This window comes from Geotrypetes seraphini, chromosome 2 (assembly GCF_902459505.1).
Source record: "Geotrypetes seraphini chromosome 2, aGeoSer1.1, whole genome shotgun sequence".
In the NCBI taxonomy this organism is placed as follows: Eukaryota; Metazoa; Chordata; class Amphibia; order Gymnophiona; family Dermophiidae; genus Geotrypetes; species Geotrypetes seraphini.
In genome coordinates this window covers 425,536,746-425,552,507 of record NC_047085.1, presented here as the reverse complement: position 1 = coordinate 425,552,507, position 15,762 = coordinate 425,536,746, and positions in this window count along the sequence as shown.

Below are 15,762 nucleotides of genomic sequence, written 5' to 3'. Positions count from 1 at the left end.
CACAGCCAGAGTTTTGAGATAATTTTCAAAGTCAATGGCCCATACCGTGAGCTATCATTGATCCCGTATATATTCTCTATATCTGTATTACGTGCATTATACTAAACAACTTTAAATACCTTTCTTACTTTTTCTATTGAGTTGTTAAAATTTTTCTTATAACTTAATTATAAAATATGTGAATTTTATGCTTTGCTATTCCATATAGTGTAGGATTACTTAGCTTTTTTTCTCTTTTTCTTTCAGCTTTTTTTCTCTTCTTTTTCTCTTTTCTTTTATCTTTTTTCTGTTGATGTTTAATTCACTTCGGTATTTTGTTCTCACTTGCTTCACTTCAATATTGTATTACATTTTCTTCAATATTGTATTCCTTCAATATTCCTTCAATATTGTATTACATTTCCAAAAAGCTAAGTAATCCTACACTATATGGAATAGCAAAGCATAAAATTCACATATTTTATAATTAAGTTATAAGAAAAATTTTAACAACTCAATAGAAAAAGTAAGAAAGGTATTTAAAGTTGTTTAGTAAAATGCACGTAATACAGATATAGAGAATATATACGGGATCAATGATAGCTCACGGTATGGGCCATTGACTTTGAAAATTATCTCAAAACTCTGGCTGTGAGCACTTGAGATCCCGGTTAATCTCTAAAAAGTATCTTGTAAGAGTGCATTGGAGATTTGCGTGACAGCGCACTGTAATAGGTGGATAGTTAGAAATATAAATGACTATAAAAATAATGGGTAAAGTAAACCAGTGTTCACCCTAGGAAGGATAAGGTTACACTTTTGGATGTTTCATTCTCTACTGTCCAAATAGAAGTCTTTTATTTTGCAGGCAAAATCCTCTTATTAGTTCACCCATCCTCTCTGCATAAAACTACCCTCAGGAATTTGCTTTAGTGGAGAACCTTCATTCCATGACTAATCTCATAAGTTACTCTGCCTTGATTTCCCCACTGCTGCTTGTCAACACTATCTTATAACGAAACTTACAACTCTTCTCCTTGATAGGCTAGAGAATTTTTCTTCTCTTCCACTGTCTCCTCCCTATAGCCCAAATCAGAAGCAAGTGGCTTCTCCTCATCTTCCTTATAATGGATTCAAGAAGCTACTTGTTTCAGTCAGACTCTCTGACCTCCAGCTTAGTGTCTTAAAGAATGTGGAATTTTCTTGTTTCCCATTCAGACCAATTTGATTAAATCGCCACCTCCACAGTTTCTGGGCTTCATCCTCCTGTGATGCATTGGTAGGGTTGGGATTGGGATTTGGAGGGGGGGGGTTCACTCGAGTGGGTGGAGTCACTGGGGAAGGGGAGTTGGGTTTCCAGGGGGCAATGGGGGGTTTGGGGAGGGTTTATTTCTTTGAGAAGGGAGGTTTTGGGGGTTGGGTAGGGGGATGAGGTTGGGGGTTTCACTTGTATTGTGTCTGCTGCAGGAGGAAGGAAGGTTGTGGGACATGCTGGATTTTGTAAACCTTGATGATACATGCTGTACTTATTGTTTGTTGACAGTTTGCATGGTTTGCATTATTCCTTGTTATCATCAATAAAAATTGTTTCTACGTAAATCTAGTTTGTTTTACAGCATTGTGCCTTTTGCTTAGAAACATTCTATAATTCACCCGTGGCATAAAAAATATGGCCTGGATACTACTTGGGCCTACTTAGGGCCTAGCAATTTTGCCCTGTTACTAATTCAACATCTCTGGTCTGGCTTACAGAGAAAGCAATTTATAAACAGGTTATCAGATTTTGGAACTCTAACAATAACAATAACTCACCCTAAGCAGTCAGATTTCCACGAAGGCCACCTTATGGAAATCATTCTTATTCCCATGATGAATTATATTGCTTTGATCTGGATGCTGGAAACACCTTTCATTTATTTAATTGGTTGAGTACAGTCTTTGATACAGTGAATTACTCACTTCTGACTTGTACTGGAGAAACAGGAGTGAGAGTTGCTGCATGTAATTGGTTTAGGTATTAGTTTAAATTCCACTCTTTATAAGTTGCTGTTCAGGACAATATTTCAGAAAATTGTCCCCTTATCCTGGAGTTAACCAAATATCTGTATTAGCCCCAGCCCTGTTTAATATTTTCATAGCATCACTGACATTGTTGATGCATGACTTATGTTTGGAATTTGTTCTTTCTGTTGAGGACATACATAGTAACATACATAGTAACATAGTAACATAGTAGATGACGGCAGATAAAGACCCGAATGGTCCATCCAGTCTGCCCAACCTGATTCAATTTAAATTTTTTTTTTTTTCTTCTTAGCTATTTCTGGGTGAGAATCCAAAGCTTTACCCGGTACTGTGCTTGGGTTCCAACTGCCGAAATCTCTGTTAAGACTTACTCCAGCCCATCTACACCCTCACAGCCATTGAAGCCCTGCCCTGCCTATCCTCCTCCAAACGGCCATACACAGACACAGACCGTACAAGTCTGCCCAGTAACTGGCCTAGTTCAATCTTTAATATTATTTTCTGATTCTAAATCTTCTGTGTTCATCCCACGCTTCTATGAACTCAGTCACAGTTTTACTCTCCACCACCTCTCTCGGGAGCGCATTCCAGGCATCCACCACCCTCTCCGTAAAGTAGAATTTCCTAACATTGCCCCTGAATCTACCACCCCTCAACCTCAAATTATGTCCTCTGGTTTTACCATTTTCCTTTCTCTGGAAAAGATTTTGTTCTACGTTAATACCCTTTAAGTATTTGAACGTCTGAATCATATCTCCCCTGTCTCTCCTTTCCTCTAGGGTATACATATTCAGGGCTTCCAGTCTCTCCTCATATGTCTTCTGGCGCAAGCCTCCTATCATTTTCGTCGCCCTCCTCTGGACCGCCTCAAGTCTTCTTACGTCTTTCGCCAGATACGGTCTCCAAAACTGAACACAATACTCCAAGTGGGGCCTCACCAATGACCTGTACAGGGGCATCAACACCTTCTTCCTTCTACTGACTACGCCTCTCTTTATACAGCCCAGAATCCTTCTGGCAGCAGCCACTGCCTTGTCACACTGTTTTTTCGCCTTTAGATCTTCGGACACTATCACCCCAAGGTCCCTCTCCCCGTCCGTGCATATCAGCTTCTCTCCTCCCAGCATATACGGTTCCTTCCTATTATTAATCCCCAAATGCATTACTCTGCATTTCTTTGCATTGAATTTTAGTTGCCAGGCATTAGACCATTCCTCTAACTTTTGCAGATCCTTTTTCATATTTTCCACTCCCTCTTCGGTGTCTACTCTGTTACAAATCTTGGTATCATCTGCAAAAAGGCACACTTTTCCTTCTAACCCTTCAGCAATGTCACTTACATACATATTGAACAGGATTGGCCCCAGCACCGAACCCTGAGGGACTCCACTAGTCACCTTTCCTTCCTTTGAGCGACTTCCATTAACCACCACCCTCTGGCGTCTGTCCGACAGCCAGTTTCTGACCCAGTTCAGCACTTTGGGTCCTAACTTCAGCCCTTCAAGTTTGTTCAACAGCCTCCTATGAGGAACTGTATCAAAGGCTTTGCTGAAATCCAAGTAAATTACATCTAGCATATGTCCTCGATCCAGCTCTCTGGTCACCCAATCAAAAAATTCAATCAGGTTCGTTTGGCACGATTTACCTTTTGTAAAGCCATGTTGCCTCAGATCCTGTAACCCATTAGATTCAAGGAAATACACTATCCTTTCTTTCAGCAACACTTCCATTATTTTTCCAACAACTGAAGTGAGGCTCACCGGCCTGTAGTTTCCTGCTTCATCCCTGTGACCACTTTTATGAATAGGGACCACATCCGCTCTCCTCCAATCCCCAGGAATCACTCCCGTCTCCAGAGATTTGTTGAACAAGTCTTTAATAGGACTCGCCAGAACCTCTCTGAGCTCCCTTAGTATCCTGGGATGGATCCCGTCTGGTCCCATCGCTTTGTCCACCTTCAGTTTTTCAAGTTGCTCATAAACACCCTCCTCCGTGAATGGCGCAGAATCTACTCCATTTTCTCGTGTAACTTTGCCAGACAATCTCAGACAGCTTTTGATTGCACATGATTCATGGGATTCTTCCTTTGGCCCTGATTCTACAAAGTGCGTCCCGATTTTAGGCAGCTGTAGGCATCCTACAGCTGTCTAATCAGCCAATCGGGATGCACGTTTTTTAAAAAAATGCTCCCCAGGCAGGCCGCCTATATTGAAGGCGCCTCCGGGAGCCTAGGGAGGCCCACAAGACGCCTAAGCTCGCCTAAGGGCCTTAGGTGGGCCTTAGGCGAACCTAGGCGGCCCTACGCATCTCCCTAGTAGAGGAAGAGACGCTTACAATGTAGGCCAACAAAATGCTGGTCTACATTGTAAGTAGACGCAGCCTCTATACTTATTGCAGCAAGGGATCTCTCTGCTGCTATAAGTATAGCGGGCCGCGGCCGCCTGTCCAATTGCTGGCAGGAGGGTGCCCAAACCCTCCTGCCAGAAGATTCCCCCCCGACACTACCGACCCCCCCCCGACACTACCGATTGCTGGCAGGAGGGTGCCCAATCCCTCCTGCCAGAAGATGCCCCCCCGACACTACCGACCGCCCCCCCGACACTACCGACCGCCCCCCCCAACACTACCGATCGCTGGCAGGAGGGTGCCCAATCCCTCCTGCCGGAAGATGCACCCCCTCCGCACCCCCCCCGACACTACCGATCACCGGCAGGAGGGTGCCCAATCCCTCCTGCCGGAAGACGCACCCCCTCTTGTCACAAACCCCCTTGCAGTCCAGGCTGGCGTGTGACAAACACACAGATTCGGGCGCGTCCCCTTCAACTAGGGGTACCTTCAGGATTTTTAGGCGGCCCCAGACAACGGTCTAGGCCCCTCGAGATATAGGGTAAGTACAAGGTTTCACTATATCACCAAGCAAACGAGTTCTTTAGGAAAACATAAATGGTTTATTCTGACCTCCAGGTCAAAAGATATGCAACAGCAAAACAATATCACTTTGCAGGTCATTGAACAAAAATAGTAAATTGGCAAAAATCAAACTTACAGTACATTTTCAAGCAGACAAGAACTCAGTAGGCAAAAATCGTCACAGCACACTCTGTTAGCAGTTCAGCTTTTCTCACAGCTCCTACGTGCAGGCATAAATCACACAGCTGAGACGGTTAATCTAATTAGCTCCCTGCAACGGGAGTCACAGTAACTTTCCTACAGTTCTAACTGCACTTTAAACAGTTCAGCCTGCATCTGGTTCACAAACTTGTCTTTGAATGCATAACTTGATTCAGACTTCAGGCAAGTATTATTCTCCAACTTCTTATGCTTATACAGCTCAATATATATATCCCCTTCTTCAGGTTTAACTTGGGCAGCAGAGAGGAAAAAAAAAACGAAATGCCAAAAAGAAAACACAAAGCACAGTTTCCCTGTTGCTGCATTCTTTCATTCAGAATTCCATACCTTCTAACTGGCCTTCTACCCTAGGGCCAGCTACTTCTATCTCCATGCCTTCTACCTGGTCTGGCACTGGATAGTTTGAAGGGGTTAAGACTTCCTCCAAATCCTGCATGGGATAATCCAGCATGTTTTCCTCTGCTGCCCTGTTCCACAGCTCCTCTCCTGCCTTGGGCTGTGGGAGTGACTTGCCCTCGTCACTCGCTCCTCCCTCCTGTTTGTCTCTGCCTGCTTTTAAACAGACCAGAGCCAATCCCCTTCAGCCTGTAGCGGGGGATGGGTTTTGGCTCAACAGCAGTTTTCCTCTGCCTGGGGTTTTCAACTGCAGCTACTTTCCTTGTGGCTTCTTTAGCTGTTCTAAAGCCCGGAAGCTGCTGTTGCCAACCTGCCTGCCTCTGTTCCAGCTCACTATCACTTTGATTATAGGGGCAAGGGAGGTCAGCCTCAAGTTGAGCGCCAGAATCAATCTGGTCCATTCTTCTGCACTTAATCCTATCAGGGACTGGGCTAGTGCTGGTGCTGGGTTTGTCACATTCCCCCACCCTTAAAGGATGACCCTCACTTGTACCCGGAGGAGTCCCTATATTCTCAGGCATACGTGACAGAATATCTACATTGGTGTTAAGTTTTCCTGGCCGATGCACCACCTTAAATTTGAACACCTGAAGGGCTAAATACCATCGTGTAAGTCTAGCGTTATTGTTTCGCATGGTATTTAACCATTTCAGGGCTGCGTGGTCCGTCACCAGTGTAAACTCCCTGTCCTGTAAATAATGCTCAAGAGTCTGAACAGCCCATTTTACCGCTAAGCACTCCTGCTCCACCGTTGCATAATTTTGTTCATTAGGATGGAGCTTCCGACTCAGATACATAATGGGATGTTCTAACCCTTGGCTTTCTTGACTTAGGACTGCTCCTAATCCAGTGCCAGAAGCATCAGTTTGTAAGATCAATGGTTGGTCAAAATCAATAGCTTTGAGCACGGGCCTTTCACACAAACTAGCCCTCAATCTTTGAAAAGCCTGTTTACTCACATTGTCCCAACACAGTGTCTCTGGGCTCCCTTTTTTCAACATGTCAGTCAAGGGTCCTGCCTGGGACGAAAAGTGCGGGATAAACCTCCTGTAGTATCCTACCAATCCTAAGAAAGCCCTGAGTTGTTTTTTGTTGTTAGGAGCCGGGTATCCCCGAATGCATTGCACTTTATCCACTATAGGCTTTATCTGCCCCTTTCCCACAATATATCCCAAGTACTTTACTTCTTGTTGACCTATAAAACATTTTTTTGGATTTATTGTGAGGCCGGCTCCCCTCAGAGCTTCCAGGACCGCCTTAAGGTGTTGCACATGCTGTTCCCATGTACCCGAATGGATCACTATGTCGTCAATGTAAGCGTCCGCGTACCCATGGTGATCCCGTAGCACCTCGCGGACTAGGCGCTGGCATGTAGCCGCCGCCCCATGTAAGCCAAATGGCATGCGCCTAAATTGGAATAGGCCCCGTGGCGTGCTGAATGCAGTTTTAGGCTTAGCCGATTCGGTAAGCGGTATTTGCCAGTAGCCTTTTGTAAGGTCAATGGTAGTTAAAAACTGGGCTGATCCTAATCTATCCAGTAATTCATCTACCCGTGGCATTGGAAATGCATCAAACTGAGACACCTCGTTTACCTGGCGAAAGTCAATACAAAAACGTGGTGTCCCATCAGCTTTAGGAACAATCACAATAGGGCTACACCATGGGCTTTGCGAGGTTTCTATAACCCCTAAAGTCAGCATCTCTTGTACTAACTCCTCCACCAGAGCTTTCTTTTCCTCTGACAGTCTATAGGGGCGTACCCGTACCACCTTCCCTGGTACTGTTATAATATCATGGGATACTACCCCCGTTTTCCCTGGCACCGAAGAGAACACATCCCCAAACTGTCGGACTACTTCCTTCACCTGATGAACTTGTATCTGTGTGAGGGCAGTTCCTACATTAACTTCCCCCTCAGCCTTGAAGTCCGTAACCTGAGGTCCTAGGTCATCTTCCTGCCCTTGTTGTGCCACCAAGGCCAACACCTCCCGATCTTTCCATGGTTTCAATAGGTTGACATGATAGGTCTGCAGTCTCCCTTTATCATCCTTGACCCGATAATCCACCTCACCTATCCTTTCCACAATGGTGGCCGGGCCCTTCCATTGTGCCAAGAATTTGTGCGGATCAGTGGGTACTAATATAAGGACTTGATCACCTATCTGTAATTCACGTTCTTTAGCCCTTCTGTCATAGTAAGTCTTTTGCTGTTTCTGACTCCACTCCAAGTTTTCTTTTCCGAATTCCAGGGACCTCTGCAACCTATCCTTAAGCTGAGCTAAATATGTGATAACATTACTCCCCGATTCCTCGGGAAACACCCACTTCTCTTTCAACATGTCCAGCACCCCCCTAGGTGGTCTCCCAAACAATAATTCGTAAGGACTAAGTCCCAAAGAATTCTGCACCTTCTCACGCGCCGCAAAGAGCGCAAAAGGAATAAACCTATCCCAGTTCTTAGAGTCTCCTTCTATGCCCTTTTTCAGCATTTGCTTAATTGTCTGATTAAAACGTTCCACCATACCATTAGCTTGAGGGTGGTAGGCAGACGTTTTAATATGACGGATGCCAAATCCCTCATAAAACATCCTCATTTCGCTAGATAAAAAATTACTACCTTGGTCCGTAAGAATCTCCCGGGGAAACCCTACCATGCAAAACAATCCTAACAGTTCTTTCATAATAATGGTAGATGTGGCCTTCTTTAATGGAAAAGCCCAAGGGAACCGTGTGGCTACATCCATGACTACCAAAATGAAATTATTTCCCCTAGGTGTTTTCTCCAAGGGTCCCACAATATCCATGGCCAACCGCCTTAATGGTTCCTCCACCACAGGTACAGGAATGAGGGGTGCCCTGGCCGGTTTCGCCAAAGACAGTTTTTGGCACGTGGAACAGGACTGACAAAAATTTATCACCGCCTGCCTTAATCCCGGCCAGAAAAACCGTCTTTCTATCTGTTTGATAGTGGCTTCTGCTCCTTTATGACCCGATAACGGGTGATCATGGGCTATCCTGAGTATCAGTTTTCTAAACCCTTGGGGAATCAATAACTGTTGTACCATTTCCCCTTCTAGGTCACCCGGGCCTTCTCTATACAACAAGCCCTGTTTCTCGACCCAGCGTTTACCTTCTGTACGCTCCTTTCCTACTCTCTGCCATTCTTCTTTCAGGGTTGGGTCAGTTTTCTGCTCCTCCCGAAATGTAGGAAAAGTATCCATAACATCCTTGGGGAGCCATGGGACTTCTCTAGTTTCACCCGCCCTATTCATGGCTCTACTTCTTCCTTGCTGTTGTCTCTTGTTCTGGGCCCGGGTCCTACGCTCCTGCCTTTGTTCATATTCCTGAAAGGCTTCTCCCGTAAAGGGAAATATCCTGCCTAACCTCCCTTCAGGTTCAGGATTAGAGGATCCCTGTGATCTTGTGTTAACTAAACACTGTTTTTCCTGTAATGCTACAGGGAACCCTTTCCAATCTTTCCCCAGTATCACATCATAAGGTGCCTCCGGCACTAACGCAAAGGAAGTTTGATACACTCTATCTTTATACTTCACTGTGGTAGGCCTCAATGGGTATTGTTTCGTGTCCCCATGAATACACTTGATTCTTACTCTCCCGATAAAATCATGCCCCTTTTCCCTAGGAAATACTGTGTTCCAGCACCGGTGGGCTAACATTGACTGGTCCGCCCCTGTATCAAGTAAGGCCTCCATGTCCTTGCCTCCTATTGATACCACCACCAGATATCTCCCCCCTGGTGTAATCTTACCCTTTTCTAGGTCACAGGTTACCGTAAAACCTTTTCTTTCAACACACTCCCCCTGTCGGTGACCTTTTCCCCCACACCTGAAGCAATAGATGGGAGCTGGATTAAAGGGTTTCTGTATACGATTCTGAGGGTTCCTGGGTGGCATGTTATTATTAGTAGGAGCCTGAAGTGTAGTGTCCCTCTGGAACTGTGTCTGGGGTCTATAACTTGGGCCTGGTTTCTCGGGAAGTCCCTGGGCGTCCAGATAAGCTTCTGCCACAGATAATGTCTGTGTCAGATCCTGGCATCCTTGTTTCTGGGTCCACCCCTTTATGTTCTGGGGCAGAGCTTCTAGGAATTGTTCCCTGACTAACTCAGCGAACATCGCTCGTGGGTCTGCCAAGAAAGGCTGTAACCACCTCTCTGCAGCTTTCGTTAGGCGTTGTAACAGTGCCTTAGGACTCTCTTTTACCTTTAACTGGAGAGCACGAAAGGTTTGCCTGTAATACTCTCTTGTATATCCCAGAAAATCTAGGATATGTGCTTTCACAGCTGGGTAACTACTAGCCTGATCCGCAGCAATGGTCTGAAAAGCCGCAAGGGTCTCGCCAGCCAAACATGGCAGAAGGCGAACCGCCCACTGCTCTGGAGGCCAACCTGCTGCAGCAGCAACCCTCTCAAAAGAGTTTAAAAAATCATCTGGGGCATCCTGTGGTGTTATTTTGTTCAAATTCAATAAACCTAGAGAGTTTTGCCCTACCACAGGTAGATTACCCCCAGTCCCCAATACCGGTATATGCATCTGTCCACCAGTCGTAGGCTTCAATAGCTGCGCCATTAATTGAGACTGCTGCTCCATGGCTCGCATAAAGTCACTGTGATGACGTTCACTAGCCTCCTGGCTTGCTTGCCATAGTCCGTGGCTAGTCTCCAGGACCTTCTTTAAGTCCTCATTCTGCCTCTGACGTTCTCCCGCAACCACTGCTAACGCCGCCGGCTCCATGCTGACTCTGTAAAAAAAATGAAAAAACACACACTCCAAGTGCGATACCACACAGTTCTTTCTCCCCGAAACTATCTTCACCAGCCCCTCTGTTGTATATGCTTACCAGAGGTACTGATGCATCATCGCCTGCGTGCTCATTACAGGGTGCACCACCCTTCTTCAGAGACCTATTGGTCCCCCTTTTGTTCCTCGCCAGCTCAGGATGATGGCCTTGACCCCCGGTCTGCTATCCACCCTTCCTGCAGCCGCCAAACTCCGGACACTGGAACCGATATCCTTGGAATGTTCAAGCTGCTTCCATTCACCAGCATTTATAATCCTGGGTCCGATGAACCAAACAATAGTAGAGAGTAAAAACAAAAAAAAAATTTTCCACCTTTGCACTCCCCAATCTTCACCTGAAGAGGTAACAGACCGCACTCCTGATACCAAACTGTCACAAACCCCCTTGCAGTCCAGGCTGGCGTGTGACAAACACACAGATTCGGGCGCGTCCCCTTCAACTAGGGGTACCTTCAGGATTTTTAGGCGGCCCCAGACAACGGTCTAGGCCCCTCGAGATATAGGGTAAGTACAAGGTTTCACTATATCACCAAGCAAACGAGTTCTTTAGGAAAACATAAATGGTTTATTCTGACCTCCAGGTCAAAAGATATGCAACAGCAAAACAATATCACTTTGCAGGTCATTGAACAAAAATAGTAAATTGGCAAAAATCAAACTTACAGTACATTTTCAAGCAGACAAGAACTCAGTAGGCAAAAATCGTCACAGCACACTCTGTTAGCAGTTCAGCTTTTCTCACAGCTCCTACGTGCAGGCATAAATCACACAGCTGAGACGGTTAATCTAATTAGCTCCCTGCAACGGGAGTCACAGTAACTTTCCTACAGTTCTAACTGCACTTTAAACAGTTCAGCCTGCATCTGGTTCACAAACTTGTCTTTGAATGCATAACTTGATTCAGACTTCAGGCAAGTATTATTCTCCAACTTCTTATGCTTATACAGCTCAATATATATATCCCCTTCTTCAGGTTTAACTTGGGCAGCAGAGAGGAAAAAAAAAACGAAATGCCAAAAAGAAAACACAAAGCACAGTTTCCCTGTTGCTGCATTCTTTCATTCAGAATTCCATACCTTCTAACTGGCCTTCTACCCTAGGGCCAGCTACTTCTATCTCCATGCCTTCTACCTGGTCTGGCACTGGATAGTTTGAAGGGGTTAAGACTTCCTCCAAATCCTGCATGGGATAATCCAGCATGTTTTCCTCTGCTGCCCTGTTCCACAGCTCCTCTCCTGCCTTGGGCTGTGGGAGTGACTTGCCCTCGTCACTCGCTCCTCCCTCCTGTTTGTCTCTGCCTGCTTTTAAACAGACCAGAGCCAATCCCCTTCAGCCTGTAGCGGGGGATGGGTTTTGGCTCAACAGCAGTTTTCCTCTGCCTGGGGTTTTCAACTGCAGCTACTTTCCTTGTGGCTTCTTTAGCTGTTCTAAAGCCCGGAAGCTGCTGTTGCCAACCTGCCTGCCTCTGTTCCAGCTCACTATCACTTTGATTATAGGGGCAAGGGAGGTCAGCCTCAAGTTGAGCGCCAGAATCAATCTGGTCCATTCTTCTGCACTTAATCCTATCAGGGACTGGGCTAGTGCTGGTGCTGGGTTTGTCACACTCTGCACCCCCCCCCCCCGCGCTAACAGCCCTCAAACCTCCCCCCCACCAAACTAACCTTTTCTTGTTGGCCAGACGGGACTTGCCCATCCAGCCGGTAGGCCCGTCTCGTCGAAATGAGGCGGGTCCGCCCCTTCCCGGCCCATCCTTCCGAAGCCTAAGGCCTGATTGGCCCAGGCTCTAGAAGCCTGGACCAATCAGGCCTTAGACATAGCGGGTCCGCCCATCCCCACTTAATCTAAGGTCTGATTGGCCCAGGCTCTAGGCGCCTGGGCCAATCAGGCCTTAGACTTAGTGGGGATGGGTGGACCCGCTATGCCTAAGGCTTGATTGGTCCAGGCTTCTAGAGCCTGGGCCAATCAGGCCTTAGGCTTCGGAAGGATGGGCCGGGAAGGGGCGGGCCCGCCTCATTTCAACGAGACCATTGCAGTTTTGAAAATGGTCATGTTTGGTATTGGATTTTTGTGTCCCTCAAAGTGTCTATCTCTGTCTCATGCATAAGTCCATTGCTAATCCAGCCAGCCAGTGGCATGCGGTCAGGGCCTTCAGGGAATTTACCCCACTCCCTAAAGTCCCTGAGGGCACTGCTCTGAATTTTATTGGTTGAGCAGGCAACAGACAGATGCTGCTTAGCCAATCAAATTCAGATAAGTACTGTCAGGGCCTTCAGGGGGGTTTGAAGAATCCCCAGCCCAAGAGTGATGGACCATTGGTAAAAGCACTGAAAAGGATAGGAGACCAAATACTTTCTGTGGCACTCTGATATTACTAGTCAAGACCTGAAATTACTTCAGACAATTGCAATAGGTACGCCTTTTATTGGTTTGGCTTTTATTTACATTCACAAAATGTACAAGCTGCTTCATAGGCACAATTTGAGAGTACAAGGGTCTTAATTATCTGTGCTGAGTACTATGGGTTCCACTTCAACAGTCCATTTCACAGATCACAGCTTTTACACATTATTCCTCCTTGAAACATTTTTATTCTACGATGGCTATAATTTGGAGTTTTAGGATCACCAATCTCAGTCTGATAGAATAATCATTGACACATCATATACAAATCAGATATATTATTCAAAGTAAAGCTTTGGGATTTTAAAGTATCTAATTTCTTCCTAGCTTACCCACTAAAAAAGATATTGTAAATTATAGTTTACTGAATAGTTCTCATTCTTGGAAAGTACTATCAAGAGAATCTTTATACTGGGGTTTGAAGCTCTTCTTAGAGTGTTAGAAGGATCTTTTTTTACTCACCATTTCAGCTGTCCTCTCTGAAAATTCTCTACATCAGGGGTAGGGAACTCCGGTCCTCGAGAGCCATATTCCAGTCGGGTTTTCAGGATTTCCCCAATGAATATGCATTGAAAGCAGTGCATGCAAATAAATCTCATGCATATTCATTGGGGAAATCCTGAAAACCAGACTGGAATATGTCTCTCGAGGACCGGAGTTTTCTACCCCTGCTCTACATATTTCCCTAGGAGCCTAGAACTCTGGTCGGAGTTTGCCAGTCTATCCCCTATCATTTCTTTGGTGGATTCACGCTCTTTCAGTGATATATACAGTTGTTCCTCCCATGAACTGCTGTAGTTTCAATCTCCATCTGTAGGTTCTCTAGAATGATCACACTGCTTCTAGCCAGTGGCCCCAAATTAGTCCTGGAGGAGTTTTCAACAAATGAGTAAATGGTGCCCAAAATGAGGTGGTATTAAGATATGTGCTAAGTTAAAATTCTGTAAAGGGTGCTCTGCACAGACAAGTATGAAGGAAAATATTGGTGTAGCGGCTTCTCTTGCCTAACTATTGCCATAAGCACTTATGCTTGCTAAAAGTTGATGTAATTGTTCATTAGGCACACAAATGCTATATTCTGTAATATCTGTACAAGACGTAGGCAAATTTATTGTGACAAAAAATAATTATATGCAAACCCTTTTACCAATCAAGGGACCCGACATGGTCCGTGTTTCGGACAAACCTTCGTCAGGGGTCCATGGTAAAAAAAAGGGGGGGAAAAACCAAAAAGTCACAAAAAACTGTGAAGTAGCAGCAAAGTATGAGCGACGTCGAAATTCGTCACTGCAATAAACCATCGGTTGTTTTTTACTGCAGTTTAGGTTGGAACTTTTCTCTTTGTTTTGTTGCTATATTCTGTAATATTACATATAATTTCTGGGAATGCCCCAACCCACCCCTGCCTCTTTCATGGCCATGTCCTCTTTTGAGTTATGTGCTCTGAAATTTAGGAGTGCATGTTATAGAATAGAGTGTAGGGAGATCTGTGTGAAATATCTAATTATTGATTGTTAGCAATTGTGGCTGGGCATCAGATCTGGCAGCTAGGTGAGGCCACACTTGGGTCATAAGCAGAATTTTAGCGCCTTTTGTAATGTCAGTGGAAATAACACACATACTCTCTCTCTCTTTCATTCTACATTCCACTTTTGACAGAACTATCCAGGGCACTGTACCACTTTATCAGCAATAAAGATCAGGGCACCATTGCATGCCCTCAGTTCATACCAGGTTTTATTGCATTTCTCCCAGTTCAACAAAACTTTCATTCACACTGCCTGCTTGTTGGTTACGCCCTCTTGAAGGGACTCTTGTCCCAGGCCCTTGGACTGTTGGCTGGGCTAGGTAGCCATCTTGGCCAGCCCCAGTTCCTACTTTAAACTTTTAGTAGGGACCCTTTGGGTGTCCATAAACACACTTACATAATTTCCCTTTTCCCCTCAAGCATGATTTTTGCCTTTCCAGTACCATTTTCACACACACTTTTTCTCTCAAACCTAAACTCAGGATCAAAACTTTAAACATAAACTATAGCAAACTTTAACTTCCTTTATTTCACTCATACATAAGGTGACCATTTATTTTTTCATCAAAAGGGGACATCTATTAATTGTCAGTCCCGCCCCTAATCCCGCCCTAGCCCCACCCCAATCCCGCCCTAGCCCTGCCACAATCCCCGCCCCCAATTTCTTCCATTCATTTTGCACACATAATATCTTATTAATTCATAATGGTAACCATAAATTTTTTTAAAAAACTACAAAGCACACTATATGCATAGAAAATGTTAATTATCATTTATATTTGGGGGGGTTTCAAAGATGTCAAGGCAGATGACTTTAAAATATGCAATGTCCCCTCAGTAATTAAAAAAAATAAATAGACAAATATAGTGGAAAACATAGACAGCAGATATAAATTCTCAAAACTGACACATTTTGATCACTAAATTGAAAATAAAATAATTTTTCCTACCTTTGCTGTCTGGTGAATTCATGAGTCTCTGGTTGCGTTTCCTTCTGATTTCCTTCTTTCTTTCATTTCTCTCTGCACTCAGGCCCAACAATTGTCCCTTTCTATTCCCTCCCTCCTCCCTTCCTATGTACTTAGTGCCCCTAGTGCCTCCTTCCCATGTCCTTAGTGTCCCCCAGTGCCTCCTTCCCATGTCCATAGTGCCCCCAGTGCCTCATTCCCATGTCCTTAGTGCCCCCAGTGTCTCCTTCCCATGTCTTTAGTGTCCCCAGTGCCTCCTTCTCATGATCCCCCCCCACTGCCTTCCAGACTTTGTCCCACCCCCAGCACCGAAGCTAACCTGCCTTCCTACCTACCTTCTTCCATCCCTGCCGCTACAAAAAAAAGCCTCCCTCCAGTGCCTGATTTAACCCCGCCTGCTGCCGCTACTCTCCTTCTTACCTCCCTGCTGCTGCTGGCAATTGCTGCCCAGAAGCCTTCTTCCCGACGTCAATTCTGACTTCGGAGAGGACATTCTGGTCCAGCCAATCGCTGCCTG